The sequence below is a fragment of the Lepisosteus oculatus genome, chromosome 19 (assembly GCF_040954835.1).
Source record: "Lepisosteus oculatus isolate fLepOcu1 chromosome 19, fLepOcu1.hap2, whole genome shotgun sequence".
Taxonomy (NCBI): Eukaryota; Metazoa; Chordata; class Actinopteri; order Semionotiformes; family Lepisosteidae; genus Lepisosteus; species Lepisosteus oculatus.
Genome location: NC_090714.1, coordinates 3,140,617 through 3,168,566, shown reverse-complemented (window position 1 = coordinate 3,168,566; position 27,950 = coordinate 3,140,617). Strand labels below are relative to the sequence as shown.

Sequence of the window (27,950 nt, the reverse complement as noted above, 5' to 3'; positions counted from 1 at the left end):
GGTTAGGATTCTAACAAATGTAGGCAGTTTTTGATTGCATGGCTGTGTTTTCGGACAGGATTTATTCTTTGGAAACATCATATTTCAATGGTATCTTCATGTTTTTTTCCGTCCATATATGCCCATATACAGTACACTGGTATCTCCAGTAAGGCATTGTTGTCCAACTTGTTCTAAAAGCTAAAGTTTGAAAGAAACTGATTATTGCTCTCAAATTCTTGCATTTGCATTGAATGCAAAGGCAAATTAACTAATGAAGCCAGTACTGATGAAGTATTCTTGACTCATAGACTAATAAAGCCTGAAACCACGCTCATTGAGAAGGGAATTTCACGTGAAATGTCTCCTAACAGATTACTTCTCAACAATAGAATTTTACAGTTCATGCTACATTCTGTTTGGTATAGTGAGGTGGTTTAAGATGAATATCTTGATTTAGTGCAGTCTAATTTCCTCCCAGATCAGTGAGAGATTCTGGAAAGTCTTTTGAAGATGGTCTAAACCCCAATCCTAACCTAGGCAAAGTCCCCAGCTAGGGTTAGGGTTAGGATAATAACAAATGTAGGCAGTTTTTTGATTGCATGGCTGTGTTTTCGGACAGGATTTATCCTTAGGAAACATCATATTTCAATGGTATCTTCATGTTTTTTTCCGTCCTTATATGCCCATATACAGTACACTGGTTTTTCCTGTAAGACACTGTTGTCCAACTTGTTCGGAAAGCTAAAGTTTGAAAGAAAGTGATTATTGCTCTCAAATTCTTGCATTTGCATTGAATGCAAAGGGAAAACAACTAATGAAGCCAGTACGGATGAAGTATTTATGACTCTTAGACTAATAAAGCCTGAAACTACGCTCATTGAGAAGGGAATTTCACGTGAAATGTCTCCTAACAGATTACTTCTGAACAATAGAATTTAACAGTTCATGCCACATTCTGTTTGGTATAGTGAGGTGGTTTAAGATGAATATCTTGATTTAGTGCAGTCTATTTTCCTCCCAGATCAGTGAGAGATTCTGGAAAGTCTTTTGAAGATGGTCTAAACCCCAACCCTAACCTAGGCAAAGTCCCCAGCTAGGGTTAGGGTTAGGATTCTAACAAATGTAGGCAGTTTTTGATTGCATGGCTGTGTTTTCGGACAGGATTTATTCTTAGGAAACATCATATTTCAATGGTATCTTCATGTTTTTTTCCGTCCATATATGCCCATATACAGTACACTGGATTCTCCAGTAAGGCATTGTTGTCCAACTTGTTCTAAAAGCTAAAGTTTGAAAGAAAGTGATTATTGCTCTCAAAATCTTGCATTTGCATTGAATGTAAAGGGAAATTAACTAATGAAGCCTGTACTGGTGAAGTATTCATGACTTTTAGACTAATAAAGCCTGAAACCATGCTCATTGAGAAGGGAATTTCACGTGAAATGTCTCCTAACAGATTACTTCTGAACAATAGAATTTTACAGTTCATGCCACATTCTGTTTGGTATAGTGAGGTGGTTTAAGATGAATATCTTGATTTAGTGCAGTCTATTTTCCTCCCAGATCAGTGAGAGATTCTGGAAAGTCTTTTGAAGATGGTCTAAACCCCAACCCTAACCTAGGCAAAGTCCCCAGCTAGGGTTAGGGTTAGGATTCTAACAAATGTAGGCAGTTTTTGATTGCATGGCTGTGTTTTCGGACAGGATTTATTCTTAGGAAACATCATATTTCAATGGTATCTTCATGTTTTTTTCCGTCCATATATGCCCATATACAGTACATTGGTTTCTCCAGTAAGGCATTGTTGTCCAACTTGTTCGAAAAGCTAAAGTTTGAAAGAAAGTGATTATTGCTCTCAAATTCTTGCATTTGCATTGAATGCAAAGGGAAAATAACTAATGAAGCCAGTACGGATGAAGTATTCATGACTCTTAGACTAATAAAGCCTGAAACCACGCTCATTGAGAAGGGAATTTCACGTGAAATGTCTCCTAACAGATTACTTCTGAACAATAGAATTTTACAGTTCATGCCACATTCTGTTTGGTATAGTGAGGTGGTTTAAGATGAATATCTTGATTTAGTGCAGTCTGTTTTCCTCCCAGATCAGTGAGAGATTCTGGAAAGTCTTTTGAAGATGGTCTAAACCCCAACCCTAACCTAGGAAAAGTCCCCAGCTAGGGTTAGGGTTAGGATTCTAACAAATGTAGGCAGTTTTTGATTGCATGGCTGTGTTTTCGGACAGGATTTATTCTTAGGAAACATCATATTTCAATGGTATCTTCATGTTTTTTTCCGTCCATATATGCCCATATACAGTACACTGGTTTCTCCAGTAAGGCATTGTTGTCCAACTTGTTCTAAAAGCTAAATTTTGAAAGAAAGTGATTATTGCTCTCAAATTGTTGCATTTGCATTGAATGCAAAGGGAAGTTAACTAATGAAGCCAGTACGGATGAAGTATTCATGACTCTTAGACTAATAAAGCCTGAAACCATGCTCATTGAGAAGGGAATTTCACGTGAAATGTCTCCTAACAGATTACTTCTCAACAATGGAATTTTACAGTTCATGCCACATTCTGTTTGGTATAGTGAGGTGGTTTAAGATGAATATCTTGATTTAGTGCAGTCTATTTTCCTCCCAGATCAGTGAGAGATTCTGGAAAGTCTTTTGAAGATGGTCTAAACCCCAACCCTAACCTAGGCAAAGTCCCCAGCTAGGGTTAGGGTTAGGATTCTAACAAATGTAGGCAGTTTTTGATTGCATGGCTGTGTTTTCGGACAGGATTTATTCTTTGGAAACATCATATTTCAATGGTATCTTCATGTTTTTTTCCGTCCATATATGCCCATATACAGTACACTGGTATCTCCAGTAAGGCATTGTTGTCCAACTTGTTCTAAAAGCTAAAGTTTGAAAGAAACTGATTATTGCTCTCAAATTCTTGCATTTGCATTGAATGCAAAGGCAAATTAACTAATGAAGCCAGTACTGATGAAGTATTCTTGACTCATAGACTAATAAAGCCTGAAACCACGCTCATTGAGAAGGGAATTTCACGTGAAATGTCTCCTAACAGATTACTTCTCAACAATAGAATTTTACAGTTCATGCCACATTCTGTTTGGTATAGTGAGGTGGTTTAAGATGAATATCTTGATTTAGTGCAGTCTATTTTCCTCCCAGATCAGTGAGAGATTCTGGAAAGTCTTTTGAAGATGGTCTAAACCCCAACCCTAACCTAGGCAAAGTCCCCAGCTAGGGTTAGGGTTAGGATTCTAACAAATGTAGGCAGTTTTTGATTGCATGGCTTCGTTTTCGGACAGGATTTATTCTTAGGAAACATCATATTTCTATGGTATCTTCATGTTTTTTTCTGTCCATATATGGCCATATACAGTACACTGGTTTTTCCTGTAAGACACTGTTGTCCAACTTGTTCGAAAAGCTAAAGTTTGAAAGAAAGTGATTATTGCTTTCAAATTTTTGCATTTGCAATGATATGTTTTTAATTGACATAATGATTAAAGTAATGCATACTAAAAAGGGACAAATTCTCCCCTCTCTGTTTGGTGGGTTATGTCACTTTTGTTGTGATGGTTCACACTGTATAACAGACTGATAAGATCATGTCTGAGCTGAATTAACCTACAGCATTCAAGCTTATATTCTCAAGTGTATTGCACTTTACTCCAAACAATTTCTCTACCCTCCACCTCTTCAGAATTAACTAATGTTTTTGTGCCCTGGTGTCTCAGGTGATGAAGTTTCTGCCATGGAAGTGATTATTAATGTGAACTCTGTGGAAATCGTCATTCATTATTCTCAAGTGTCAGCTGGCTTCCCAGAAGGACAGGATAAAGCAAGTAGTTTTAAGAGACAGTCACTGCTTTAGAATATACATAGATAATACATAATGAGAAAGAGGTTTTTAAAGCTGCCCCACAACTGAAGATGAAGTGCTATAATGAATATCAATGCTTTGCTAAAGTGGTTTAATGGAAGTTCTAATCAAAAGCATTTCAGATTGTAAACTTTCAGGGATATTAACTTTAAAACACCTGGTACAGATAATTATGCACATTTAAATTTACTAGTTAACCTACAGTATAGGCTTCTCATATCAGATAACCTTTACTTAGACTCAGTCTGGTAGCACTTAATTTTCTAATATTATTTAAATGGAAAAAGTTAAATAATGCATATTCAAATACTCTCATTAATAGAAAATCAACATTTAAAAAGAGTGCAGGCAAACAAATTAAATTTTACAAGTGGTTCTGATGTTTGGAACCAAATACTCAAAAGTCTCAGTTGTGTATAAATGATCATATTATAGCTCACTTTCTTCAACTTCAAAGGAATGGTCAATATTTCTAATGACAGGAAACCCCAGTTTCTAATTAAATCGAGAGATTTTAATGGATTCTACCTTCTGTGTTTTTGTTCCAGCAATGCCCTTCACATCAAGCCACTCCATCAGACTTACAGATATTGCCTACTCCAACCAGAGGAGCGCTCTGATCTTCCCAGCGGTCGACAGTGCTTCTGGCCCAAGTCCTCTGATGGAGCTGTGTACATACCATACGTCATAGACCCAGAATTCTGAGTTTTTGAAAGTGAGTTTGTTAAGAGAGTCACCAATAACCTGGGCACTCCTTATGACTATGACTCAATTCTTCATTACAAATCGTAAGTGAAATGTTCAGTATCTTCTCATTGGGAAATGAAGGAATCTCACATGTTATTCAGAACATGCAGAAAGCTTTCTGTATTGAAGAAAACAGGCAGGGTAAAAGCTGAATGTAATCAATGATTAAATGTCTTTACAACATCTGTCATATTTACCAGGAGCCTTTACTGATCTTGCATTCTTTCTATAGGGAGAGGTTTTCCTTTGTTATGTATGTTTAGATCTTATGATCCTTTTCTGAAAGGAGACCAGCATATTCTCTTCCACAGTGTAACAGTAAGCAATTTACATGTACACAGTCTCTAAAAAATAATCTCAACTGATTTGAATGTGTTCATTATTTATTAAATAATGGGTTTTCATGTATTGGTTTTGCAAACCCCAGTAGATTCTTCTTGAATAAGCACAGTGATTTGTTGATTAAACCTTATAACATAAGGGCTCTTCTCTTCTCATCTTTTGGGTATTTCTCAGAAAGGAAAACATGGTTCCACTTGTTCCACTGGTGTTACATTGAGCTGTTTACAGTCAGAAACATTGATCTATGATAAAGCTGAAAAATAATAAAGACTTTTTTTCATTTCAGGGGATTTTTTGCTAAACACAGTGGTTTGAAAACACTGGTACCCATTCCGGACAGCAACAGGAAAATAGGTCAGAGCAGCTGGCTGACCACTACGGATATCCTGAAGATCAACAGACTTTATGAGTGCAGTAAATCTCCTTTCAGACTCCATTCACTGGTTTCCCTTCCTTTCACATACCAGGTACTGAACCAGGGCTTCAGGATATGTCTCCTGAGCGGTCATTTCAAGGCTTAATCTATTCCTTTTTCCCCATTTCATGAGGAGAATCTAAGACCTGGGCTTCCACAAAAACCCCTACAACCAAGACAACTGGAACAACCAGAAGAGCCACTCGTCCTGTTGTTGGCCCCACCATTGAGCACAACACCCCCACAGGAACAGGTAGATCTGCTTCTTCTGAATGCTTGGCATTAGAACTCACAGCCCACTCCCTAATAATCAGTTACACTAGTCACCTTTTTGACATTGAAACAGATTTCATTATTCTCCAAATCCATATATTTCTTTACCACTTTAGAGTGAAGTTATCAGGGATCTGTGACACAAGGTGCATAACAGTTAGAAATAGAATCAGTGGGCTGGTAGACAACCGTGTGAACTAGACAATAGGCTTGCTGGGAGCCTTTCAGGATGCAGGAACAGTGTTTCTCCTGCAGTAGACTTGAAGCTTCTTAAAGGCACAGTGGACTCAGCACATGGCAAATGTCCACCAGCTTGACAGTGGGCATTTCTGAGGGGTGCCCACTACTGGCTCGGGGGTCAGGGGGTAGAGCTCTGAGGGATCTTCACTCTATAGAAAATGATATTGTGACAAAACAGTTGTGTACTAATGCATACAGTTCTGTCATCTTCATGATTTGTATCTTTCATTGTCAATTCAGTGTGAAACCCAATGGCTTTGACTAAGAAACGCCAGGTTTTTCATTCACTCTTGTTCCCCTTTCCAGGTCAGCCTGGGGAAATGAACAGAAAATGACCTGCTCTCTAATGAAGAGGACCCTGCTCCACACTCAGCTTCCGGACACAAGGCAGCTCTCACCGCCAAGAACTAAAGATATTTGTAGGGTGTAAATATTCCTTGTTGTGAAATAAACATTAACCGTGCACAAATCAAGTATCTTTCATTGTTCTGTACCTTCAATTCCTCACACTAGAACCCCACAGGGATTCAGGTGCACTGAAGTACTAACATTGTCATTATATTGCAGAGTGTGAATATCTTACAGTATAAATTGCGATGCTCATTTTACATCAGGCTTGTTATTTCAGTTCAGTCCTATAATTGAAGGTTTTACTTTTACCCTAAAATTAAACCATTATAATGCTTAAGTAAATTGTTAGGGGGGAATAATCTAATGGTGAAATATGGAGCTGGATAATTTCGATGGAGCGTTGGTACAGTAGGTGCCGAAGGGGGTGGAGCTCATCCTCTTGGGGCAGTTCCTTCAGCGGCAGAGGGGAGAGAGAGCCGACAGCATCTACAGTGCAGTAAGTGTAGTGTACCTGGCTGTATAAATCGCTGAGAAACATTTAATCGTGTGGAGTCACATGCAACGAATTTTCGGCTTTAGCAGGCGGTTGTGGGCTAGTTAATACAGTACAATCTGGATCTCATCTCCACCTCTGAGCTCAGCTGCAACGAGAAACGTGCGGAATGAAGCTGGAGCCCAGCTGAACTTGTGCTCAGTGCGGCGCTGAGCGCTCAGCATCGCCGTTATTGTGATTAGCACGAACTGCAGCTCTGAATCAGAACATTTCAACTCATCCCAGCAGTAAGTTCATATGTAGACCGTGATTACTTTGTTTCGTGTTAGAATACAACTGAAAAAAGGCATTTGATAAAAATGTACCAGAGAAGGGTACGTAACTACTACTGCAGTAATCGCAAATAGTCTGCAGCTGTAGGTTTGCGTTTGAACATGTGTCCTATAACGAAGCATTTATTTCCCCGTTTTAAATGTTATAGTTTCATAGGGAGAGCTTTCTGACTAGTAAGCGAGCAGATCGCGGTTTTGATTTTTTGTATAGGTAACATTTGTGCGCAATGATGGAAATGGACGTGTTGTTATTTGAGGGGCTACAGTTGTTGCACCTACTTTAAGAGTCAGTGGTTGTGGACGTTCTCCGTTAGTGGCATGTACTACAGTTTCCTTACAGCCTAATGGCGCTCACTGAAGTTGCTCCCCCTTCAAACCAGTCGTATTCGTTTGTGCGGCTGGAAGTGGCGGTTGTGTTGCTTAGATTTCCGAGCTGTATCACTTTATTTCTGCGGAAGAATCCCACCTCCAACGGCGCAGGAGAACCGAACCGAACCTCTGTGACTCGTTATTGCTCCATTGCAACAAAAACGGTACGGTCAGTAATAAGAGAACAACTTACCCTACTAGTCCCACGTAACTAGTGGGTGACTTGTGTAACCTAACTCATTTAACATTTTTGCAGAATGAAGTCTAGTGACGCCTACTCTGCTCTTGCAGAAAAGGCATCTTCAGAGGGTTGATGTTGCAAGGATGAGGCTATGGCTATTTTCATCTGTGCATTACCAATGTCAACAGCAGAACAGAAACCACCTTGGTTAGTGCTTACCTGTACATGCATCCCCAACTTCCCCCTCATTAAATGGGGGAACGTTTTCCTTCACATGGCATTGATGCCTACGAAATCCTACTCCCCAAGGCATGGTTATCAATGACTGTCCTCCGACTGAACCACATCCACCCCAACAGTTTGTAGAAATTAATAACGTCCAGTGACACCTTGACTTTATTGCTCAGACAATAGTTACAGAATCATGACAGGTCAGAGGATCACCATACACACCATCTTTGTCCCACATTACTGGAGCATGTCCCATTCCTGTTGGCGAGCTTCAGCCACCCATCTCTAGTCTTCCGCATGTGATCAACAGGGCTCCTTTTTCGGCCAAGGTTACATGAAGTCCTGAGTTTGCTGGTCATTGTAGTATGGTCTCAGAATAACAGTTCAATAACATTCCCCCTCAGGCCACTCCGACTCCTTCTCCAAGCTTGGAGAGCATGAGCTGCCATGGGAAGTCCTCCATATCTTCCCACTGACTTGTCCAGGTAAGGTACTGCTGCAAGAAAGCAACAAGACTAGATTGTTACTGATTTTTATCCAGAGTACCATCCAATTTCAACAGCCGAGGCAAGTACAGCAGTGCCCCAACTGGGCTCTCTCCTCACTGGCTGTGCAGCAGGATAAAGCTGGGTTTGTGTCCTAAAGTCAAACACACTGGGCTCTTCCTGGTATACAGTTTACCTCAAGAGCTGAAAGACAGTCCTTTGGAATGGGATGTTTGTGGAATCTCACTTTGCCACAACAGCATGCTGTCAAGATGGGATGGGATTTCCGGGCATCCTGCCTTTAAAGACAGATCAATTAACTTTAATTGTACAGAGGATTTCATAGTTCTGTGCTTAAGGACATACTGCCTCCAGAGGGAGTAAAGAGCAGCCAGCTAACCCCTCATCTAGAGCACGTTAAGCAATGAGGAAAGACAGCACTTGACACAGGAAATACCCTGAACATGTCCTACCTTCAGCATCAACTAGGAATTCCACAGTGGCAGTTCACTCAACTTCAACCCACCCATGAGCTGGCTCAAACATCCTTTTCATACACCATCTCACATGTGGCTCCCCCTACTGGACAGCATTACTTACTGCATTTCCAAGCCACAGCTCAGCTTGTCAAGTCCCACAGAGGATCAACTAACTGGCTTCAGGAACAGTGGGCTGGTTGAGTTTTCCAAGCCACTGACATTTTGCTCTTCTCACCAAACAGCTCCCAGTATTCTAGAAACAGGAATATTGGCAACACAGCTCACAATGAAAAGTCTCATGTTCCTCTTCCACTGAAGACACAATGTAGAAGTGTTTCTCCAAGGCTTCACTTTTATAAGCCTCTTTGTTAATTACAGGGGTTTGGCTAAATCCATGGGAACCAATACCAAAAGCCCTAAAATCCTCATGTGGAATGGCCAGGTGTGTCCAGCTCGATACTGCACACCTGCTTCCAGATCCCTGCCTGCTCAGAAGCCATCTTGGCTCAGAAACACCACAGCCTGGGCTTGAGCCAAAATGGAAGGTGCCTACAGACGCCTTCAAGGACACTATGACATTGCTTTAATACATTTTCCCTGAACATTCAGTGTGTTCTTTTTAAACCCTTCAACACAGCATACCTCAATCTATTTCAGAAATAGATTAAGAGAGAAAGAGAATGATTTGATTATGGTTTACACAGTTTTTACCTTTATACATATACAGATTTGTGATTTATAACCCTTACACATTCGTTTCAGTGCCCAATATTATTTCTCTTCCTATGTCAGAACACTTGTTGATGCCTGCTATGATTGGAATGGTGCTCTCAGTCGATGTATCGCAAAGGAGAAAGTCAGTGCCCCAGACCCATTATAAAAACATGCTTTGCTAATAGAGTCCTCTGTATTTAAAACAATAACAATGTTTGATGAGAATGTTGTAATTTTAGTTAACTGAGGAGATTGAGGCATTACTTTGAGAGACAGAATTCCTTCCAGTACTTTAGATGCCCTGTATTGGCTGATGTTTTATTAACTGATTTTTCATGTTGAACAGCCTCCTTCTGTTTTCACGGAGAACTGGACTGGTGCTTTGGTAAGTCGACATTTAAACAAACTAGCAGGGTGACTTTTTTCAATCATGACCTGAGCCTGAAATAACATTTTATTTGTTTCTGCTTATGGTCTCCTCATGTACTCAGACAACCCCATATATGAGTTTCTCAGTTTACTCTCATGATTTCTGTAAACCTCTTTTTAGCCCTATAAATGTGGCGTCACCACTGTTTCCTCCTGGTCCTCCCTTCTTAGGCACCTGGAAACCCAGGGGTTTGGCTGGTCATGTGAGGTGTGACGACGTGACGAGCCTAAGGCATGGTCTCAGAGCAGATCGGAGAGGACCGAGAGTCCAGGGGCTGGAGGTCCAGACATGTCCTCCACATGTCCAGGGTCTCCAGATGAGTGGGCTGTGATCATCACCACTCTTGGGGGAGAGTGTGTGTAAAGAAAGAAAAACTGGGAAGACCCTTCCCCAGCAGGCTGTGAGGGGTGTCTGGAGAGTCAGTTCTGCCTGTTGGTGTCCATAGTGGCAGCCACTACCCTCATGGCCTCACACACCTCTTTGCAATCAGCCAGCTTTCCTTGACTGAGTTCTTCCTCCCTGCTGCTTTCACCAGCTCCCAGAGTCTGCGCCTGAGCTCTCGCAGTACTTGGGAGTCTTGTCCTGGACACCATTTGCCTCTGGCACTGATCCTGCTCTAGACCTGCTTAGGAAATGGTTCATCTCCCACCAGGTAGGCTCCGACTCTTCAAAAGCACTGGTGGGGTTACTCTGAGGCTAAGAATTTTGAGTTTATTGGAATATAACATGTACCTCAGTACAGTGCACTAGTGTTATGCTAATGAGTCAAGTAGTTGCTGCAGTTAACCAGTTAAAAAAATTGCATGTAAAGTAGTATTTACAATTTTGACATGACCCAAGGGAAACGTGAAAGGATGTCATGGGGAACTGTATTTAAAAGTTCTTTACACAAAGAGTTGTGGGAGAATGGTACAGGCGATCCAGACATTTTTTTTAAATCAACATACTGTTTTCTTTCGAGCAATGGCTGCATGAGATTATCCAATCAAACTGATATCAGTAACCAAAAGGGCTACATGGATCAAATACTGTCCTCTTATTTGAACTTTCTCATGTTCCTGTAACTTATTACATGGACACATCAGCTGCATGACTAATAAGAAGTAGAAAGGTGGTAAATTGAGTGCATGATAAATGTTTACACATGTAAAATCTGACATCTTGGTGCAGAGTTTAGACCAGGTTATAGCACAGTGAGTGTCCTCGACCCCACAGCTCGCCTGCGTGTTTCTAAATCCTTTCATTCACATTCCTGTGGCTCTCAAACACTAATAGGGATTTCATGCACTAACTGTGATTACTCAGATGGCCATGGGGAAAAAGGATATTGAAACTTGTAACTCATGGGGGCTTCTGTAAACAAGGTCGATATCTTTAATAAGTTTTCACGTGGAGCCAAGAAAAAAGCTGCCTGCAACGTCAGACTGTGGCCACGCCCACTCGAATGACATCTCTCGCAGGCCACGCCCCGCGCACCTGTGCGCCAGGTTCTGCTGGAGAGAGCGGAGCTGAGTGCGTTTGTTCCGCGTCTTTTATGGTTATTTTTTATTTTTCCTTAGTTTGAATGTAGATCAAGTTTAACTCATGTAATAATGTAGTTTAAACATCACAGAAAAAGGGTTAAAACAAGTATTTACGTTGGGAACTAAATAGCATTTTTAATTTAAGTCTTTGTTCACAAAATCAAGGGTGTGCATGTTTCCAAACCGAAATAGGTTACTTAGATTTGTAGTTTTTTTTCGTTACTTTCCAGAGCATTTTGTGCGTTTGTGCTCTTATATTTGTGGTAAAAAAAGCTTGCAACAAATACTTATTACTTTACATGGTTTTTAAATTCAAAATTCAGCATTTTTGTGTTTTCAGTTTACTGTCTTTGGGAAGGACATGCTTGGCTCAGCTGCTGTAATTATCCAAGTAAGTATAAACATTTTATTCATTTCTTTACAAGTATCTCATTAAATATATTTTGCGCCATCTGCCCTGGTTAAAACGCTGTTTGCTGCTAAGAAACCTTGGTTTAAATTATCTTTAAATAATCGTCTAAATACTTGTGTTCTTATGTTTTCAGTTTGGTGTCTGCGGGCAGGACATGCTTGGCTCAGCTACTGGAATTACCGATGTAAGTATAAACCTTTTTATTCGTTTACACGTATCATTGTGAAGTATCTCCCGAGAATTGTTATTGGAAATGTGATGCACCTTGTCAAAAAAAGACTCAAACTAGGAGATACTTGATTTCTCCCCGGCAGAAATGGTTTTGACCCGACAACATTGTAGGCCTGCTGTTTATAGAAACCGTTTTCTGCTAAACTAAACGATAAATTTCGTTTTTTTATGCGTCTAATAGAATATTCAGAAACCGTTTAGGCTTTCGAATTGCATCACAAAACGACGGAGCCTATAACGATATGGATGAATAGTTTGTGTTAACTAAATTGTTTCAGAAAAAGAATGCTTATCCAAACGGAAAGCATAAAAAGAATGAGAGTCTGCAATCGACACCCCGTAGCTGTATTGTGCTTTGGGTATTCACACTTGACATGTAACTGCTTCAATACCCTCTTTGAACAGGAGCATTTTCAGTTACACCAGACTAAGCGCTTTATTCTTGTAAATCTTCTGAACGTGTCCGTTCAATACAGAAGCTCGGTCTAACTAGCTGGGATCATTTCGAGATTGTTTGTAACCGAAAGTTAATACTGATTTTTGTTTTATTGCAGGAAATGCAACGAAGTTCCAGTCTTCATTCCGGTCGCTGCCTCGACTGATAACTCGGAGAAACAGTAACGTGCTGTGTGTTTCTGTATCTTAACCTGTAGTTGTTTGCAAATGTTTTCTTACTCTGTTGACTTGTATCAGTATTTTGCGTTAATGTAGCCGTGCTTTGACACTTTGTAATTGAAATGCATGTTCATTTTCACTTTGAAGCCTGTGCATCCGACGTATTGTAATGCTTTGTTTTGTATGCCATTTTCGCTCAATAAATTGTTGATTGAACCTTGATTTTGTTCTTTGATTTCTTGTGCAGAGTTCTGTACCCCCTTGGCCCTGAAAACCCCCGGTCTTGGTGAGTTTTTTGGCGGAGAGATTTTGCTTACAGTTTGTGGCCGCAAGGGGACCCCCTATCGCTTTTTGACTTAAAAAGGTCAAAGGCTACCCCCTTTTTAAGCGTGTCCAGATTTTCCCGCCAAAAAACTTAGTATCTGGGGTTTCTCTCGGGGTCTGGTAGCAATCAAGCCGAGCCTCGCCCACCCCCCCTCATTGGAGAGGGGTAGGCGGGGGCTGGCTGATTGACCGCGGCTCTAGCCAGGCCCACTCGATCCCGGCAGGAGAGGATGGCAGGTTGGTGGTGGCTTTGGTCCCTGCAGAGAGGCAGGTCTCCTGGGGTGTGGACTTAGAAAGCTGTCAGTTGCAACTGTGACTGATAGGCTGAGTCCGCCCTGGGTGCCTCCTCTCTCTCGGGCCGAGGCCATCTCCAGCCTGCCTTCCCCTCCTGCTGGGAGTGAGGGGACTTGGCTAGAGCTAGCCTCCCTTCTCCTCCCCCTAGGGCTAGACCCACGCTCCCTCCTAGGGACCCTATTCCCCCCCAGACTATCTAAAAAGGCGGGCGTCCTCGCACTTTTCCAGGTCAGTGCGATGGGTTGTCGCCTTGCGGTGCGTGGCGCACGCGCAAGACAACACTTCACACCTTCGAAAATACAGGACAATGTAGACAATGAAATGAGAGTTTTTATTGCAGAATTCAAAGCACATACAATAGCAGCAGTCAACAGAAAACATGCAAGTAAAGAAAATACAGCATTGAATCGGGACATTACAGATCAAGCCACTGGTAACAAAAATCAAATGTAACAAAAAGCACACATTGTCGAGAAGAACTTGGCCAACGCTCGTCGAGTTGCTGGAGTGGAGCTGGGAAGGAGATCGCCGGAGCGCAGAGAACCAGGAGCCGCAGAACTGAAGGCAAAAGGAAAAGGATCAAGTTAACAGGATATCGGACTTGCAGAATCGATTCACTTGAAGTTCTGAAGTCTATTAACTGTTTAAATAAAATGCGGGAATAAAGAAATATAAAAAACAAATTGAAATCACCAATACATCTCAGTCCTACGTTTTCGTTACTTAGAAAACACGTTCAGCCACATTGAAATTCGATGCTACTTGTAAATACAAGACCAGGTAACACTTACAGCGTGTATAATATTCAAATAAACTCTGCTTTGAAAACCATCGATAAAATGTGTCGGCATTATCCATCTTTGCCCAGTGAATTCAATAAATGAATAAAAGTAACATAAAAAAAGAACCAGTGCCTTAGCGTTTCTTTTTCTATTCAACAAAAACACAACAAAACGAAAATAAGTTCTATAGTTAGTATAAACCCGTTCTGGTGTTAAAATGTTGGAAATACGCATTGTCTTTCATATACTATTTAAATAGTAGAGTGCAAAGCAGGAATATAACTTACCTTGGAAAAAAACACTTTTTCATAACTGAAGCCACGTTTCTGATATATTTTGTCACCTGGAGATATAAAAAACAAACGAATTAGTAAATTAAACCTTTACAATATTTTATCATTTCGGAGTGGAAAGCGTTATTATAGCCCGAATCCGACAAACGGAGATTTCACAGCTGCTGACTTTAGAAAGCAAATGTTTGAAGATTAAATAAAACCCTTTTTTCGTTAAAAGAAACACACATTGTCTTACAAAACATACTTACATGAAAGGTAGTATAAGAACGCTGAATGCAGACTTTTAAAACTTCGAGAGCACGCTCAAATGGACAGAACACTCATTTCGGCGTCCTAAAACACAAATTAAACAAAAACAAATGCAATTAACAAATGATGCAAGGGCAATACATTTTATCAAGCCTTCCACAAAGTGAAATTTGAGTTTTTGTATTTAAAATAAGAAAATGCGACATTAAACGCAAACGGACCTCACGCCGCAGAAACTCTCCCCGCTGCCATCTTGCCGGGCGCACCTGTGGAACAGGTGGACGGGGCGTGTCCGCTGAGGAAGGACACTCTGGGGGCGGGCTCGGCTCCTGAATGACAGCTGTGCGCTCGGTTACAAGGACTCAACACTCACGCTACTGAAGATAAAAAGAAACTTGAACTCACCAAATCATACATAAAGTATATAACGGCCAAGAATTTTCAGACAACCTAACACAGTGACATTCTCCTACGAAACTGTTCGCCCGACCTGTTTGCCGGGCTCGTTTAGCTTGCGGCCAGCTGGTCGAATCAAGAGAAACGTGCTGGAGAGAGACCCCTGTCGCTCCTAGTTAGGACTGCACCTCTCTCTCACTGCTAGTGCCACACCTGTCCTGCAGGTGTCTCAGTGGTATAAGGGGCTGCTTTTTCGAATTGAATTCCGATCTATGCATTTATAAAGGTCTTAAACCCCCCATTTGCCCTGTTTTGGAAGGCCCCGAAAATGGAGCCCCCCAAAACGGCCGGCGTGGTAGAGAACAGCCACTCCGACAAACTCACCCCGACAGCATGAGAGCTTCACCCGGGGATTAGGTCTCAGACCGGGAATTAGGTCTCAGACTGACGGGGAGGCTCGGGGCTCGACTTTAACTCACACGACTCTCCGGGAGTCGATCTGCTCTCTGAACTTTAGACGTGTCCGATGGTTCAGCCCGCGGAGCCACCAGGCCGGCCATGCAGAATACCGGCCATGTACATCTCTTATTCAGACTAAAATCAAGTCATAGTTCCGAGATGAGGCGGTTCCCCAGTCTTATCTCTCATCAAGCATTAATTTATTTTTTAAACAAAATGTCTTTAATGATTCTAAAGACAACTTTAAAAAAACTACATGGGCGATTAAATTGGTTTACATGTTTTGTACTCCAGCTGGTGTCCGGGCAGAATATCCCTTTAGTTCCTTAAGAACAGTAGGTGTCTCGACATAGTATATTTATATTTCCATGGGCGTTTGACAAGGTTCCACATAGAACTTTAAAGATTAAAGATTTGAAAATAAAAAGCCATGCATGTAACTAGAAAGTGAACTGGTGTATTCATTGAAAACAGAACAGTGACAAGGATGTAAAAGTTAGTTTTGCAATAAATGGGGCATCACATCGCTTCTTATTATTACTATGAGAGACGCCATTATTTCATGAACTATAATACGTGAAAGTTATTGTAGTCAAGTGCACAGTGCAGGTAATGAAGGTGTTGTTTAGGAATATCCGACAACTGACAATAAACTAGTGGAAGCAGAGTGCGACAGGTGTTTAGGAGATTTGTATTAACTCATAAGTGTAATCTCTAAGAGACGCAAATTCATTTTGATTACTTTAAAAAGGCATTAAAAATCTATACCGTATTATACACTGTATACACAGGTTCTACAGTGAAAAGGGAACCACGGTCAGTGAGTGGCGTACAGTACAGTAATCACAGTACAGTAATCACAGGTGAGACTGACTGTCAAACACTAACAGTATAATTCTTACTGCTTGACCCAAAGCTAAAAGACGGGAATTCTGAAACTGTTTCTCGTGTAAGGGTGTAGCTACCTTCTAACCTCTTACTATTGATGTTAGATGGGGATGAATATTGTATTTTGAATTAAACTGCAAACAAATCCTAAATCCTCAATTAAAGTTTTAATAAGGTTATTTCATCAGCGGTGTAGTTAAAAGTATGGAACGGGATTGACTCCAGTTACTTGTGTCGGAAAGACTGAGGGATCCATGTCAACTCCAGGATCCAGTCCATGTTTTACACATTTCTAATTAATTAACAGTCCAGAGCCAGGTGTGATTAATCTTTATCCGCCTTCAATTAGTCTCCCTTAAAAATTGTTCTGGCAGCAATATTGCGTCTTTGTCCTTAAATAGCGGCTTTGCACCGATCGCTTTATTTGGGTAGCAGAATGTTTAACAAGTTTTCTTCCTATGTAGATGGGAAAAGTTCAAAATGAAACAAGAAAAGGCATCAGAGCTTCAAAATAATTAAGAAGGCGATAAGTAACTGCATTTTTAAAAAAGGTTTGCTGGCTTTCAAAGAGACGTTGAACTCAAACTAAACCAGTAACTTTCTTATCTTTTAACAGGCGAAATGGAACGGATCGTTGTTGCTACTATCTAAAATGGCTACCTGTATCTTTAATGCTTGCTCAGGTCTGTTAGTGGTGTTCCAGCAGGTGTCTTATTCCCTAGTTCCTCCTCTCCAGCTCCCCGGCCTTCCTGTCCTCTACAACAGCCTGGACGCCGAAACGCAGAGCTCCCGTGTGGCGTGAAACTGGACAGATGAGCGGTCAGTTCGAAGGTGAGAATCCAACCGGTCTGCACTCTGCTTGCAGAGCCTCTTGCTTTCGGGTTTAAAGAAAGAGCTTTGTGTTTGAAGTCGGACAAATCCCAGATACTAACTGACTTTTCTCAGCATGGCAACGCAGTAGATAGTGAAGAAGCCCACAGCTGCGCTCACTTAATCAGAGGGTGGGGGGAAATACCACAGGGAAATGGTCAGTACGGGTAAAACACGGTTTCGCTCCGTTGAACACCTCCCTGCGAATAAACTTTTTTTGCTTTCTAAATGTGCTGTTAACTGTGTAGGTTAAGGCGAGAGGCAGAACTTGCGACTATAGGTATTAAAAACGCTTTTTCTCAATTGTTCGAGCAGCCGGACTCGCCTCACGGTCCCAGGTGCCCACCGTCTCTCCGGCCGGCTGTCCTGACTGGAGCGTTTCCTCTCCTGGAGCTCCAGACTGCGGACCGCCGGAGCGTCTGGATAACAGCCGCCCGGGTTACGACTGTACGGTTTCTTTTTGTTCAATTTTTGCAATAAACTGGTGTCCTTGGATTGTTTCTTAAACCAATTTGTTTGGGTATCCTAGTGGGGTCACTTTATGTAGGAAGAGCGCATCTCAACAGGGTATTATTCTCCCATTTGTTTAATGAGCCTACATGTGTTTCCTTTGCCCGTGCAGGCTGCTCGGGGTGCCTGTCAGTCATGAATTTAGGGTGGTTCATGGCAGTTGTACAACTCCAGCTGTTGCTTGAATGTACACAAAGGCATGCAGTTGGTGCACAAGCAACTGGGTGATGGGACACCTCCTATTGCTAAAATAGTTCTTTAGTGATGCTTGCATTTTCTTAATATCACAGCCCCCTCTAAATGACTATTGCTCTTGTCCAGACTGGGTCCAGCACTAATAAGGATCTGGAAGAGCAGCTCTAGCCCTGGCAGGTTCAGCTCAGTCTAGTCCTGCTTGCAGCTTGACTCCTGAGAAATGGAAGACTTGAGAGAATCCCATGTTTTTTACAATGGGTTTTGTGTAGACATTTCATGTAATTGGCAAGAATTGAAAGAGAATGTCAACCCATCAGAGAGGTTTAATGTGCTTTCCTGTGGCTGAGCACATGTTCAGGAAAACGATCACAGTCCTGAATGAGCAGAGCAGCCCTACCCTCTGAAAAAGCATTATAGTTAGTTAACACCTGTCTGGTGCTATAACATCCCATTCCATTTTTATGGAGGCAGTTTGAGGACAGACTAAAGAACAAGATTAAGATACACACATTTAAACTCTTCAAATGTTTAACTAGCAGTCAGTGACAGAAAAAATAAACACTTTGAACATTTGAGGAATTAACTTTTAATCTGCAGGAAACAGAATTTGTTTTGATAGCTCTTCAACATATTTACGGCTTAATACTTTTGGATTAAAAACATATCAAATGTAAATCAATCTTAATGTCTATCCAGGTCGCTGAGAGATCTGTTTAGTCCCCACAGCATAGACATAATGAAAGGAACTGGAAGTTTACTCAGAAAAAGACATTTCATAAGGAAAACCTTTCTTTGTTTGCTTAAAAAATTAGTTTACATTTCCTTTTTTTCACAAAACAAAACATGAAACACTAAACTATCCACTGATTCCTTGAAAAACAAGAGAAATGAAGAGATACAACATTCAACATTTGTTACTGCAGGTGCAGAGCTATTTACTGAAAACAGAGAATGTGTATCAAGTGAATAAATGATCACTATTATTTTGTTTTCATATCAACATTTCTTAAAAGAATTTGGAATGTGATATCTTTTAAACCCCTGAATGACAAAACCCTGCATCATAACTCCCTATTAATGATGTAAGAGCTTGCTGTTCAGAATGACCTCTCATGCAGGTGAGGCTGCAGACCGTGTTGAGTGTCCAGGTGTCCTCATGATCCCCCCCAGCTCAGGGACTCAGGGGAAAGGCCTGTGATCGTCAGCACTGTTGAGAGTTGAGAAATACAATCAGAAATCACTGAAGATATAATCATTCTTCCCTCAACAAATATGAAAACAGATTTCACTATGAGACAAGGCAACTTACTGTAGAAACAAACTGCTACAGTATGTAACCATTTCATGTCTGTTTGGTGTATATATAATTGATATTGAAAATCATTATGAGCCTATAAATCAGTCAGTTTCACACAAGTAAAGGTTAACCTCCCTTTGCCCAACGTCCCTTTGTGTTACTCAGATAGTTACTGGCCTTCCCCAGGCTAGTTTTACACTACCCCAGGGCACTAATATATACTGGGGCTTTGGTATGGAAATTATGGGCCACAGGGAAGAGTGCCACCTACTCGTACACTGTTTAAAAACATGTGAACAACAAAACACACCTTTTCCTGAAATCTTAGGAAGTCGCTAAAGTAAAATAAACACAAATCAATCCCTTCAGTTACAGAAGACCTTAAGATCAGCTGTGCTGATGAAGCACTGCTCACCCCACAGGAGCCCAGGACACTTCACCCACAGGAGAGCCCTTCCTCCAGCCTCAGGGGTGACCTGTCGCAGCTGCTCGCTCTCCACAGACCAGCTGGAGGAGTGAGAACAGGCAGAGAGCGAATTCAACAGGAGACTCCGGGAGGCCAGACTGTTGCTGAGAAAATAAGAAAGTGAAAGTAATGTCAGGCTTTCTATTCAAAATCGAAAAGCTAGACTTCAGATTGAAACACGTTGCTCTTAGGTAGGAAATATTCCATGTAAACTAAATGACAGTGTGATGCCGTGGGGGTTTCAGTCATCTGTCGGGTCGATCAGAACCAGACCAGAACACACCTTAGGCAAATAACAGTTAAAAACACAGGTCTACCCTGATAAAATAAAACAAACACAGAGCAACTTGTCTCCAAAACACCCTGGAGAATAAATAATGTACCCATATGAAAAACTAAATTTCTTCTCAAAGTAAAAAATAAAGCTTTCCATTTTCTCCCTCAAAAATTGATCCAATTATGTCTTCTCACCCGTACAAAATAAACCTCCCTCCTTGAATTCAAAAAGTAACTGTGTGCTTGTTAAGCCCATTTTAACTTTCCCTTTTTTCTCATCCTCTTTCAGTCCCTTCTAAAGACTATTATGATTTCACTGAATGAATTAACCTTTATTGCCTCTAAGAGAATTTGTCTTGCACATCAAGAGCTCATAAACCTATAGCCAATAAACTGTAATGTAACTGTAATGTACAATGTAACTGGACAGAAATATTTGAACTTAACAGGTTATAGATGTTTAAGATATAGTTATGCAGATGTCTTCCACAAACTCAGAACTGTATATCCCTCCAGTGGCTTTTGGAATAATTTAATAAGTACAGGACTAAGCTCTTCATGACTTGTTCATTTCTGCAAAGTATTGCCTTCCAGATTTTCCAGGCATGTTCATTTTTGAGTCCTTAAAACACAAAAAACACGCACTCCACTTGTTTAGATGTTACAGAAGTAGGTTCTCCTGGTTCTCTACTCTCAAACTGAGCAAAACAAAATCAGTCCATTTCCCAGGGGTGGTGCTGAAGCAAGCACACATTACTTAGGGGCACCTGGCCAATCATGGCTTAGATCCTACACCACGCCTCCTGTACATTATTTCTATTCATTAGTTTCTCCACCTTGGACTTGTCATCTCTTTTAGCCTGTTTCAATTCTTCCTATATCTTCCTCTGAATCACTTTCCCCTCTCAATCTATCACAGCTTTGAATTCCTGCTCTTTCTTTTTGGATTAGATCAGATGTTGGTGGTTTCATATGAACTTTACAGGCATTCTTAATGTTACCATAACAGGGATCTAACGTTCTAGAACCTCTTGTGTAGCCTTTTACATACTGATCATCATTAGGGAGAACTGACTTAAGCAAACAGCCATTGAAATCTCCCTAAATTAATTTCTGAGGCAGTTTTATAATCGGCATCAGGAGAAATATACAGAAGAGTTGCATACGCCTGCCCAAACTCCCATGGCAGGTAGCGAGGTCATAAAGAAACAGACAGGAGTCCTCGATCTGGTGAGTTAAAGGATTGTAGATCTGTCTGTTTTTTACTTCTTTTATCTTATACTATCTGGTCTTGATTATTTCTTTACCTTTTGCTTTTTCTCTCTTCTTCCCCAGCCCTTTCTTTGTTTTGCTATGGTTTATTTAATACAAACTCTTTGTTTTCCTGTTGTCTTACAACATGTTCCCTATGTCCTTTTCCAAATGGGAAATCATGTACTCACCATATCCAGTCAGCTGTAGTTTGTGTGCAGCTTGGCTTCAGTTTCTACTCTCTGTCATCTCTGGGTTTGATTTATGTGGCCTGTGGGTACGAGTTCTCCTCTGTTTTGTTCCACTTCTACCTTCATTGCGGTGTTTTATGTTGCAGTACTTCAGTTCCACGATCTTAATGAGATCAAAAGTCTGAGTGAAATCTTAAAGTGCCTCCCATTCAGTGTAGTGCCCGTGGCATTACAAAAGTTATACAAACAGAAATTCGTAGTTCAAAACATAGTGATGTGATAACGAACATCAAAAGTTTATCTTCTATGAATAAACATTTTACAAGAACATTCACACATTCTTCCAATGAAGCAGGCGGACAGAGTGATACTTAGAGAATCCAGTTTACGTCCAGACACTACTGGAGGACAGGTGCACACATGATTACTACAGAGACAAGAATACACGAGGGAAGAGATGGTATTTTAAAAAGCGCTTTACATTTGACAGGTGCTTTGTGCAAAAGAGCCTGTACTGTAAAACACAGGCTGTGCGCCGGCAGAGCAGAGATACTCCTACCTGCATTGTGGCAGCTGTGTCCTCCAACGAGCTCAGTGTGCAGGATCTCTCCTTCCCAGAAGAAGAAGCCTTCAGGTCTAAAATACTACAATGAAAACTGGAGAGAGTCCTTTCATTAGCAGGTGAACACTAACGTGTTTCTTTTTCTCTCATCAGAAAGTCAGCACTGTCACAGATATAGGGATTCCTAAATTCTTTCATCTCTCGTCTCACACACTCATGGTGCAAACTTGGCATTCTGCCTGATACTCCCCTGTATCAGGAAGTCAGAGTTTTCTTCATTTTGCGTCTTGTGTTTGAATGAAGATGTAAATATGATTCAGAGGATAGAAAATTCCCTTCTATTTAATTTATACAACTGTGTCTTCCTGTAATCCTACCAGTTCTGTACTTTTAAGAACTTCAAACATATCTGGTTTCTGAGAGGAGTGTTTGAAGATCGTCATCTAGAAAATGATCTGATTGGCTTCTCAGCTCCCCACGTCTGGCCAACAGGAATTGAATAGATGCCTCCCCTTATTGACCAATAATAATGCTTGCAATAGAAGCAGCTCCCCAGTATAATAACCAAGTAATTACATGCCTGCCCCCACGTCCCCTCCACAATGCCAAAGTAGCTATACAAAATAACTGAGGTAGAATGGTAACTGTGCCCTGTACCCATATTAAATAAATCAACAAAAGATGTTCTCTCACTGCACTGTAGTAACAAAACCCAATATGCTCTAGATTAAGCAGAGACTGTCTCAACCCCATTTTGTGGGAGGCTGAGCTCTGCAGGTTCCATACTTGCCTAGTAAAAGGTCAGTTAAGGACTTGGACCAACCCTCCAGGTGACGTACAATTCTGAAGGAGTCACAACAAAATGAGAACCCTTAAACGAGCTCCTGTCAGTGAGTGATCAATTTACTTTACTGCACTCTCTCCCCAGTGCTCCTGGGTAAATAGTGGAGGACCTGTAAGACCACTTCAATTGGTGTTTCAGGATGAGGTCTAAAGATGCCTTCTTCTGCAGTTGCACAGATAAAAAAGGCAGAGACATGCTTTACAGGTGTGACAACTGAAGCTCCTTGGTTAGTGCAAGGTATTTCATCTCTTAAAACTGAACAGTACATGAGAAAACACAGCAATTTCCCTCCACTTTGCATTGTAGTCCAATGAAAGCTACCCCTGAATGTATTGATCTTCAGTTTCATTAAAGCATCGGGGACTAACCATTGGCACCAGTACGGAGGACAGAGTTCAAAGTTAATGGCTGTACATGAGACTTCCACTGACACCTTGGCTTTATTGTACAGACATGACATAGATGTCACAAGGCTCAAGGACATGACAGAAGGTCAGAGGAGCCCCATACAAACCACAGATCTTGGTTCCACATCACAGATGAAGTGCTGAAGATCTCCCCTTCCTGTTCAAGAGCTTCAGTTGCCAGTCTCTGTTATTCCCAGGGCAGAAGAAAAAGGCTTCCCAGCACACCTCTCCATTCTTCCCATGTGATCAACAGGGCTCTTTTCAGAAGTGGGGTAAAGAAAAGACACCAAGAGCACACCTCTCCTGCACCTCTTAAAAAAGGAAAGATTACATGACCATGTCCTGACACCACACACTGGACACTCGTACCCAGGCCTGTCACACATTGGACTCCCAAGCATGGAGAGCATGCTCAACCTCACCCAGATCATTACCATCGTTGAAGGATGGTTTCCATCACTGTCCAGTGGAGATACTGCTGTGAGGAAGCAGCCTATAGCACAAAAGGACCTACAGGATGGATCAATGCAAGGTACTGTACGAACCCATGAAGACTCAATTGTGCAGAGGGTCAGTCCTGTGCTGAAGGACCTACTGCCTCCAGAAGCAGTGCAGCTAGCTAACTCTCATCTAGAGCAAGTCTAGAAAAAACAGAAACACCAATGTGGAAAAACTCAGCTTGTTTTTGCATGGAACACCCTGAACAGATCCTGGTCAGTGCTGCTGAATGTAGTTCTGCAATGCCAATTTACTCCTCAGCATCAGTATAGCTTATCCATGAGCTGGCACACACACTTCTTTTACACAAAATCCCAGCACATGTGGTACTCCCACATGACAGCATCACTTACTGCATTTCCAAGCCACAGCTCAGCTTGACAAGTCCCACAGAGGGGCAACTGGCGTCAGAAAAAGATCTGGTTGAATTTTCCAAACCACTGACATCTTGCTCCTCTCACCAAACATATCTGAGTATCCCAGAGCCACAGGAACATTGGCAAAACTCACACTGCATAATTCTAATGATCCTCTTCAATTCAAAGCACAATATAAATGCTTTCCTCCCAAACTTCACTTTTATAACCCTCTTCATTAATTACAGGGGCTGGGCTAATTCCATGGGAACCTATCCCAAAAGCCCTACAATCTTCATGTGGAATGGCCAGGTGTGTCCAGCTCGATAGTGCACACCTGCTTCCAGATCCCTGCCTGCTCAGAAGCCATCTTGGTTGTGGAGAAACACCACAACCTGGGCTTGAGCCAAAATGCAAGGTGCCTATAGAAGCCTTCTAGGGACACTATGACGTTGCTTTAATCAATTTTCCTTGAACGTCATTAGTTCCTAAACATTTCACCATACCTCAATCTGTTTCAGAAATCGTTTAGTAGAGAAAGATAAGCTCCAGTGAGGGTGGAGGTAGTTAGCATTGGTGACTGGGCGCAGGAATGGTGTGCTGTCAGCTGTCTGTGCAGAGCCTACTGTAGGACATGACAGTGAGGCACTGAGGGGCTGTGTGGTTCTAACATGAGTGTGTCAAGGCTCAGCCTGACAGTGAGGAGCTGGAGACTGGGTGTAATGAGCTGAGTCTGAGTGTGAGAGTGAGGCTCTGGAGACTCTGGTTTGTGTGAGACCCGGCCCGGAGGTGTCAGGAGATGATGTCAGTGGCTGGAGGAAGCCAAGTCGGCCTTCCATTAAGGCAAAGAAGGCGATAGAGCAGCTCTGGTCAAACTGGATTGATCAAGTCAAAGGCGTTCCACTGCTTCTCCCTGAAAAGGACTAGCCAGAGGGTGAGAGCTGGTGGTGAAGCTCATTGAGCTCAGGACACCACCAGTGAAGAACTCAGCATTGTGAGGGGCCTAGGGCTTGATCTCAGAGGAGATTAGAGAGGACAGAGGCATCAGCGACAGAGTAGACTCTGAGCCTGAGTTGTCCATAGTGGCAGCCACTACCCCCATGGCCTCATACACCTCTTTGCAATCAGCCAGCTTTCCTTGACTGAGTTCTACCTCCCTGCTGCTTTCACCAGCTCCCAGAGTCTGCTCCTGAGCCTCTCGCTGAACTTGGGAGTCTTCTACTGGACACCATTTGGCTCTGGTGCTGATCCTGCTCAAGAGCTTTTTAGGAAATGGTTCATCTCCTGCCAGGTAGGCTCCGACTCTTCAAAAGCACTGGTGGGTCTATCTGGTTTAACGAGTGAAGCTATCGTCTCCAGGTCCTCCTGGTGTCTGAGGTTACAGTATATCCTTTTAGCCATATATAATGCTTAGGGAATGGTCTAAAGTTTAGAATTGGGGTTGCACTGAGGCTGAGAAATTTGAGTTTTTTTAATATAACATATACTTCAGTACAGTGCTCTAGTTTTGTGCTAATGAGTGAAGTAGTTGCTGCAGGTAACCATTTAAAATAAATTTGAGTTGCAGTCATACAACGTGGACTACTTTGACATGAACCAAGTGAAATGCGAAAGGATGTCATGGGGAAGTGTATTTATAAGTTCTTTACGCAAAGAGTTGTGTGAGAGTGGCACAGGCAATCCAGACATTTTGTTGAAACCAACAGCCTCTTTACTTTCGAGGAACGGCTCCATGAGGTTATATAATCAAACTGATATCAGTAACCAAAAGGGCTACATGGATCAAATACTGTCCTCTTATTTGAACTTTCTCATGTTCCTGTAACTTATTACATGAACACATCAGCTGCATGACTAATAAGAAGTAGAAAGGTGGTAAATTGAGTGCATGATAAATGTTTACACATGTAAAATCTGACATCTTGGTTCAGAGTTTAGATCAGGTTATAGAACAGTGAGTGTCCAAGACCCCACAGCTCGGCTGCATGTTTCTAAATCCTTTCATTCACATTCCTGTGGCTCTCAAACACTAATAGGGATTTCATGCACTAACTGTGATTACTCAGATGGCCATGGGAAAAAGGATTTTGAAACTTGTAACTCATGGGGGCTTCTGTAAACAGGCTCGATATCTTTAATAAGTTTTCAGGTGGAGCCAAGAAAAAAAGCTGCCTGCAACGTCAGACTGTGGCCACGCCCACTCGAATGACATCTCTCGCAGGCCACGCCCCGCGCACCTGTGCGCCAGGTTCTGCTGGAGAGAGCGGAGCTGAGTGTGTTTGTTCTGCGTCTTTTATGATTATTTTTTATTTTTCCTTTATTTGAATGCAGATAAAATTTAACTCATGTAATTATGTAGTCTAAACCTCTCAAGAAAAAGTTATACAAATCTCTCTTGCAACGAATACTTGTTAGTTTTGATGGACTTTAAAATCTAAATTCTGTATTTGTGTGTCTTCAGGCAGGACATGTTTGGCTCAGCTGCTGCAATTATCCAAGTAAGTATAAACGTTTTACTCATTTCTTTACACGTATCTTTTTTAAATGTTTTCTTCGCTATCTAGCCTGGTGAAAACGCTATTTGCTACTAAGAAACCTTGGTTTTAATTATCCTTAAATAATCGTCAAAATACATGTGTTCTTGTGTTTCCAGTTTGGTGTCTTCTGGCAGGACGGGCTTGGCTCAGCCGGTGGACTTATCGATGTAAGTATAAACCTTTTTATTCGTTTACACGTATCATTTTGAACTACATTAGATAATGTATCTCCCGAAAATGCAGAAATGGTTTTGACCCGACAATATTGTAGGCCTGCTGTTTATAGAACTCGTTTTTTGCTAAACTACGACCAATTTCGGTTTTCTTTCTGCGTATAGTAGATTATTCAGAAACCGTTTTGGCTTCCAAATTGCACAACAATTAAAACAACGGAGCCTATAAAGATATGGATTAATTTTGTGTGTTAAATTAATTGTTGCAGAAAACAAATTTGCTCATCAAAATGGAAAACGTTAATGAGCACATTAGTAGTGGTAGTTCCTAATCGACACACTCTAGCTGTATTGTTTCAGTATTCACACTTTAAATGTAACTGTTACACCAGTAATCTTTTTAAATCTTTTTAAACTGTTTCATCTTTTGAACGTAAGAATCGATTCAGAATATCTATCTTTCTGGGATAATTTCGAGATCCTGTTTGTAACCGAAATTTAATTCAGATTTTTGTTGTTTTACAGGAAATGCAATGAAGTTCCAGTCTTCATTCCGGTCGCTGCCTCGACTGATAACTCGGAGAAACAGTAACGTGCTGTGTGTTTCTGTATTCTTCCCTGTAGTTGTTTGCAAATGTTTTCTTACTCTTTTGACTTGTAACACTATTTAGCGTTAACGTAGCCGTGCATTGACACTTTGTAATTGAAATGCATGTTCATTTTCACTTTGAAGCCTGTGCATCTGACGTATTGTAATGCTTTGTTTTGTATGCCATTTTCGCTCAATAAATTGTTGATTGAACCTTGATTTTGTTCTTTGATTTCTTGTGCAGAGTTCTGTACCCCCTTGGCCCTGAAAATCCCCGATGGTGGTGAGTTTTTTGGCGGAGAGATTTTGCTTACAGTTTGTGGCCGCAATGGGACGCCCTATCGCTTTTTGACTTGAAAAGGTCAAAGGCTACCCCCTTTTTAAGCGTGTCCAGATTTTCCCGCCAAAAAACTTAGTATCTGGGGTTTTTCTCGGGGTGTGGTAGCAATCAAGCCGAGCCTCGCCCACCCCCCCTCATTGGAGAGGGG

At 41.5% G+C, this 27,950-nt stretch overlaps 6 long non-coding RNA genes across 8 annotated transcripts in view; 4 read left to right on the top strand and 2 right to left on the bottom strand.

Moving 5' to 3' along the window:
* LOC107078950 (uncharacterized) overlaps positions 1-17,412 on the bottom strand; it is a 385,366-nt gene extending 367,954 nt beyond the window's left edge. Inside the window, exons 1-2 of one of the 2 annotated variants that reach the window (XR_011182555.1) lie at positions 17,101-17,409; positions 14,919-15,074 (exon numbers count right to left, since the gene is read on the bottom strand). This is a non-coding gene — a long non-coding RNA (uncharacterized lncRNA). Of the gene's footprint in view, positions 1-14,918; positions 15,075-17,100 lie in introns of both variants that reach the window. The other variant, XR_011182556.1, reaches the window with a different exon arrangement.
* Positions 4,597-6,358, top strand: LOC107078971 (uncharacterized). The gene is made up of 4 exons (XR_011182789.1): positions 4,597-4,677; positions 5,265-5,445; positions 5,530-5,646; positions 6,213-6,358. It is a non-coding gene; the product is annotated as an uncharacterized lncRNA (long non-coding RNA).
* Positions 8,272-9,144, bottom strand: LOC107078962 (uncharacterized). The gene is made up of 3 exons (XR_011182712.1): positions 8,949-9,144; positions 8,545-8,647; positions 8,272-8,359 (listed from the first exon to the last, which is right to left on the bottom strand). It is a non-coding gene; the product is annotated as an uncharacterized lncRNA (long non-coding RNA).
* On the top strand, positions 11,808-12,968 carry LOC138224325 (uncharacterized). The gene is made up of 3 exons (XR_011182785.1): positions 11,808-11,885; positions 12,040-12,090; positions 12,692-12,968. It is a non-coding gene; the product is annotated as an uncharacterized lncRNA (long non-coding RNA).
* Positions 17,181-17,810, top strand: LOC138224202 (uncharacterized). The gene is made up of 2 exons (XR_011182557.1): positions 17,181-17,271; positions 17,626-17,810. It is a non-coding gene; the product is annotated as an uncharacterized lncRNA (long non-coding RNA).
* An 8,420-nt stretch (positions 17,811-26,230) lies between these two features.
* LOC138224314 (uncharacterized) lies at positions 26,231-27,681 on the top strand. 2 transcript variants are annotated; one of them, XR_011182769.1, is made up of 4 exons: positions 26,231-26,436; positions 26,625-26,661; positions 26,817-26,867; positions 27,399-27,681. It is a non-coding gene; the product is annotated as an uncharacterized lncRNA (long non-coding RNA). The 2 variants fall into 2 exon arrangements; XR_011182768.1 differs by lacking the exon at positions 26,231-26,436 and having other exon boundaries at positions 26,443-26,661.
* Positions 27,682-27,950: the final 269 nt, after the last annotated feature.